Source organism: Bison bison, unplaced genomic scaffold, assembly GCF_000754665.1.
Source record: "Bison bison bison isolate TAMUID 2011002044 unplaced genomic scaffold, Bison_UMD1.0 scf7180017864466, whole genome shotgun sequence".
In the NCBI taxonomy this organism is placed as follows: Eukaryota; Metazoa; Chordata; class Mammalia; order Artiodactyla; family Bovidae; genus Bison; species Bison bison.
The window spans coordinates 12,048,295-12,054,276 of record NW_011495027.1 but is presented as its reverse complement, the minus strand read 5'-3'; the positions used below and the strand labels follow the sequence as shown (position 1 = coordinate 12,054,276).

The 5,982-nt window shown below is 38.1% G+C and overlaps 1 protein-coding gene across 2 annotated transcripts in view; it reads left to right on the top strand.

The window, feature by feature from the left end:
• The first annotated feature begins 423 nt into the window (after positions 1 to 423).
• The window catches only part of ARHGAP29 (Rho GTPase activating protein 29), a 75,708-nt gene continuing 70,149 nt past the window's right edge, over positions 424 to 5,982 (top strand). Inside the window, exon 1 of one of the 2 annotated variants that reach the window (XM_010860479.1) lies at positions 424 to 476. The gene's annotated coding sequence lies outside the window, so the exon portion shown is untranslated. The remainder of the gene's footprint in view (positions 477 to 5,982) is intronic. The other variant, XM_010860477.1, reaches the window with a different exon arrangement.

Sequence of the window (5,982 nt, the reverse complement as noted above, 5' to 3'; positions counted from 1 at the left end):
CATTGTTCAAGTATTTTATTTATTTTTAGAAATCTTTTTATTTTATATTGTCATATAGCCAGTTAACAATGTTGTGATAGTTTCAGGTGGACAGCAGAGAGACTTAGGCATACAAATACATGTATCCATTCTCCCCCAGACTCTCCTCCCACCTAGCCTGCCACATAACATTGAGCAGAGTGCCATGTGCTATACAGTAGGACCTTGTTGGTATCCATTTTAAATATAGCAGTGTGCACATGTGGATCCCAAGCTCCCTATCTCTTCCCCCGCATCCTTCCCCCTTGGCAACCATAAGTTTGTTCTCTGTGAGTCTGATTTTGTTTTGTAAATAAGTTCATTTGTATCATTTCTTTTTAGATTCTGCATGTAGGGGATGTCATAGGATAATTCTCCTCTGTCTGACTTTACTCAGTCTGACAATCTCTAGATCCATCCATGTTGCTGCATATGGACCCTCCTTTCTTTTTAATAAGGTATCTAAAACAGTGTATTTCTCTAACTACTGCTTTTACTGTGTAACTTACCCATTTTGAAATATTGTGTTTTCATTTTTATTCAGTTCAAACTATTTTCAAATTTGCCTTGGGAAAATGTGACCCATGGATTATTTAAAAATATATTTTATAATTTCCAAATATTTGGTGATTTTCCTACTGTTATTTAGTCTATATTTAATTTTGTTTGGGTCAGAGAACATACACTGTATGATTTCAGTTCTCTTAAATTTATTGGGACTTGCTGTATGGTCCTACATATATCGTAGTGAATATTTTGTGTGTATTTGAAAAGACTGTGTATTCTGTCATTGGGTAGAATTTTCTATAAATGTGTGTCAGGCAAGTCAAATTGATTGATAGTATTGTTTAAATTTTCTATATCCTTACAGATTTTCTCTTATTATCCTATCAGTTAATGAGAGAAGATAATTGAAATCTTAACCATCATTGGGATTTATCTATTTTTCCTTACGTTTCTGTCAAGTTTTGTCTATTTTTAGGTGCATACACTTTAAGATCATGTCTTTAAGATGAATTGACTCTTACTGTTATAAAATGTTACTCTTTATCCTTGTCAGATTAAAAACTGCTTCTGCTTTCTTAAGATTAGTATTTACTTGGTGTATCTTTTTGTGATGTTTTACTTTCAACCTACTTGTATCTTTTATATTTTATGTCTCTTTCTTACAGGCAGTTTGTAATTGTGTGTACTAAGTTACTTCAGTCATGTCTGACTCTTTGCAATCCTATGGATTGTAGCCTGCCAGACTCCTCTCTGGTATTCTTCAGGCAGGTTGCCATGCCCTTCTCCAAGGGATCTTCCTCACCCAGGGATGGAACCCATGTCTGTTATGTCTCCTACATTTTCAGGCAGGTTCTTTCCCACTAGTGCCACCTGGGAAATCAGTATGTAATTGAATCTAACTTTTTTGGAGATTGTCCAGTTGTCCAATTTGACCAGTGCTGCCTTTTTATAGGGGTGTTCAGATAATTTATATTTAATGTAATTATTGATATGATTGGGTTTAAGCCTATCGTCTTGCTGTTTGTCTTTAATTTTTCTCATCTGTTCTTTGTTTCTTTTCCTCTTGTTCTGCCTTCTTTTGGATTGACCAATTTTTTGAAATTCTATTTATAACTGCTGCTAAGTCGCTTCAGTCGTATCCGACTCTGTGCGACCCCATAGACGGCAGCCCACCAGGCTCCCCGTCCCTGGGATTCTCCAGGCAAGAACACTGGAGTGGGTTGCCATTTCCTAACTACTGTTGGCTTATTAACTGTACCTCTGAAGATTTAATATACATTTTAAATTTATTATAATATGCTTTCAAATAATAATATGATATTTCACATATAGTGTAAGAACCTTACTTGCATTTCCCTCCTTTCTTAGTTTTTGTTATTGTGATACTTTTTCCTATTCTACATATGTTGTAAATGCCACACAGATTGCTATTATATTTGTTTTAAATGTCAGTATTTTTTTTTTAAAGAAATTTACAAAATGAGGCTTGTGTTGAAGCTTCATTTGAGGTGAGTCTAGAATATTATTTTATTAGGGCTGGTCTCCATGTACTACTAACACATGTCCTTCTGGGATCTCTCCTTAAGTATTCCATAGATCTCTCTGCTCTGGCTGATGAAAACTCAGAGGTTTCCTAGCCTTGTGAGAGCCCTGGAAATTGTTCAGCTACAGCCCCTTGGAAATTCTTTGTCCATCCTTGTGGGGATTCACCCTATACATATACAGCTTTCAATTCAGCAAGAAAATTAAGGAGTTGCCTATGCAGATTTCTGGAGCTCTTTCTCTGCCTACCTTCTTCCTCTCTGGTACTCTGTTGTACTGATCCCAGAGCTATGATTGCTCTTTCCTCAACAAGAGCACCACACTCTGTTTGGCTTCCTCCTTCTGTTCCATGGTCTAGAATGTGCCTCCAGGCAGAAAGTTGGGGTGACTTGTAGGGATCACCTCATTTGTTTGTGATTCCATCTCTCCAGGATCATGGTCCTGTGCTGTTTATAGTCTGATGTATGAAAATAATATAGTGGAAGGGCAAATCTCAGTTATTCCTGCATTGATGTAGTCAAAATTTTAAGACTTTTTTAAAATCTGGAAATTTTTTTCATCATTTTAGCACAGTTTATTTAAGAAACTGTTGTTTGCTCTATAAAATGGTGCACAGTCTAGACTTTACTGAGTGCATCCTGTGATGTAATTTAACATATTCTCTTGTCTTCTGTATTACTTATAAAGTGGTAATTGGATCTAGAGCAGAGTTTCTCAATCTTGGCAGTTTTTGGCCATTTGGGGCTAGGTAGTTCTCTGCTGGGGTGGACGTAGGGTTGAGGGGTGCTCTCTTGTGCAGGTGGGATGTGTAGCGGCATCCTTGGCCTCTATTTACTAGATGTCAGTACGATTCCTTCCCAGCTGTGAGAACCAAAGGTGTCTACAGACACTGTAAAATGTTTTTGGAACAATGTTCTGTTATGAAAAGTATGCTAGGTAGCTACAGAATCAATTTCAGGAATATGAAGATCCCTACCCAGCAAAAATAGGAATACTTATTATAAATGTTAACACTGAAGAGAACACATGGAAAAGATTTTAACAGTATGGAAGTTGAAGTTTCTCAGAGTGACAGAAAAGTAACATCACAGAGGATAAAGAATTTCTGTTTTAGAAGGGAAAAATACTTGAGACAATAATAATGTAAAATGGTAAAAACAATTTTAAGATATTGGACTTCTTTGATAGATATACAGATGGTTTTACTTTTTCTTTTTTTAAAATGGTTTATGATTTAATTATAAACCAAAAATTTTAGAGTTGCAGAAAGGTTTTGTTTTAATAGTGTACTTTTTCATACTAGAAACTCACTTGTGTGATGTAAAATTTCTTGAAACAAAATGTAAATTAGGGAGAATTAATAAAATAACCCTTTAATTTAAAAGTGAACTATAGTTTTCACTGTTTCCAAATACCCTGTTCCTCCTTACTAAGGAAAAAGAGTAGAAAAGATGACAGATAATACATTTTTAAAAAAGATTTAAGAGGAGGATTGGGATTGAGAGACTTCTCAAAATTTCCCTCAGATAACAGTACTTATAAGTTAATCGTCCAGTATTCTTCAAGGAGCCACTCTGTTGGTTCTGTGCACAATAGTTGGCTGTTTTGATATGGTTTAAAGGTAGATCAGTGGGAAGGGTCTTGAGGTTAACCCAGAGCAGATCCAGCGGGCGGACTTCCCTCTGTTGAGCTCTGAGGGTTACCCTTCCTCTACCTTCCATGGCTTTAGAATGCTTTCCTCTCTTCCCCATTGGTGTCTTTCAGTTTAGTCCTCAGTGGTTTCCATGATGAGTGTCTCTGGTGCATCATTCTCTTCCAGTAGGATTTGAAGGAGCATTTGATTGTTAGATGTCCCTAGCATTGTTAGTTCTTTTTATCTTGACACAGTTATGTTTAAAGTTTAATGGGTAAGTTTTCAAAAATTAAATCTGCAAAATGATAGTAGAGCCCAAGTAGTTGAGGAGCCTGAGGTTCTCATATTTTTCTTTTCCAGTAACAACCTAGGGGCTTAATTAAGATCACTTGCCCAGAATTGTTTGGGTGTGAGAAGTGTCTGTCTTCCTTTTCTTGTTAGTGGGTAGTCCCCCTATTTCTCTTTCTCTTTCTGTCTTCCCTGTTCTGTCTCCATCTTATTTTCTCTGCCTTAACTTGTCCCTGAATCTTTCTTGGTCTTCTTTCTCTCCTCTCCAGGATTGTTTCTCACCCTCCCACATCTCTCATGGTGTTTTTCCTCTCCCTCCCTCCCATGTGCTCCTTTCTGTCTTTTCACACCACCGCTTCTACCTCACACATGAGGACCTCGTGCACAACATTGTCAGTTTAACTGTAATAAGGAACACAATCCTCTTTATTAAGGGAGTGGTGATTAATGGAGTAAGAGTACAAAATTATTAATATACAGGTATTTTATTTTTTAAGTAAAAAGCATTATATTAAGTATGATCCATATTTTGCAACCATGTATTATTGTTTAGTCCCTAAGTTGTGTCTGACTTTTTGTGACTCCATAGACTAGCCCTCCAGACTCTAGCCTTTCCCAGGTAAGAATATTGGAGTGGGTTGCCATTTCCTTCTCTATGCTAATATACAGGTATTTTAAAATAGATATAAAAGAGTGTTTGAGATTGAGTAACTTTCTTATATTTCTTCCCCAAACCTTTTCATAGGATTTAATTAGGGTTGCAGTGCTCCAGCTCCCTTTTGGACTGGGATCCCTGACCTCTCATTAGTTTGTTTCAGTTCAGGGCATCATCAGTTTCCATGGTGAGAGTCCATGGCGCGTTGTTCTTTTTAAGTGTGGTTAGGAGAGTTTGGATTTAGGGTTTCCTTAGTATCTATGGCATGTCCTTGATACTGTTGTTTTTGAAGTTTGAAGGGTAAATTTGTGTAAGTTGAATCTGAAAATTCCAATGTGGAGCTAAAGTAACCAAGGAGCTGAGCGTTTTCAGATTTATCTTTTATAAAGTAGCACCTGAAGGGCCAAATTTGCTTTATTTCCCCAACATTGTTTTTAGTAAAAGAGTTCAAAGATACGAGAGGTGTTCCTCTTCTCTTTGCCAGTGAGTATCTTCTCCCTGTCTTGCTACCTCATTTGTTGGCTCTATCGTGCTCACTTCCTTTTTCTGTTTCTGGAAGTAGGTGGCTGCTCTTTTCTCTTTTTTTTCTCGTTATCTTCTTTCTGCCCTCACTTGTTTCTGTCTTCCTTGGTTTTGCCTCTCTCCGCAGTTTCCGCTTACTCTTCTTCCTCACACTTGTCTTTTTCTGCATTCTCCCCGTGTGACCATTTTTTTCCTCTGCCTCCAACACTAGGCTTAGCCACCCTACCCTCCCCATGAGCCCTGTTTCTCCATCAGTTCTTCAGTTCTTTCTGAATGTTCCAGCATGAAGATAACTGATAAGGCTTGTTTTCCTGAGTAGAATGATGTGGAAACCTATGTGCTTTCGGCCCCTGCTGCTTTCTTTAGTTATTCCATCTTTCTCAGACATTTTTTCTTATTCCGAGCGAGTTTGCAAGTGCAACTGAAGTAATATATAGGTCTAAGTGGGAAATAGGACCCTGTACAGAGGGTAGAGTAGTTAGTTGGTTTTGAGGAAGTTTATTTTTCTGAAAAGGAGTCAGGCTTGTGTTACACTTTTACCTGCTTTGGATCGTGTTTTTGTTTTCTTAAGAGTTGGAGAGAGAGGGACGAGGTCGTCAAAAGAAGTACCTCATAAAAAAATGTAGATTGTTCATCCAAGAAATTTTCGTTTGTCAGATGTAGTCATCAGGTGACCTATTCCTAAGGTTCCTCCGCCCGTTCTGCCACAAGCCACACGGGGCTGCTAACACGTCCTGCAGCGCTCAGGACCGCCAGCTGCCAAGGTGCAGCTGACCGTCGGAACCCCAGGCGCGTGAACCAGAGGCCGCCCCACCCG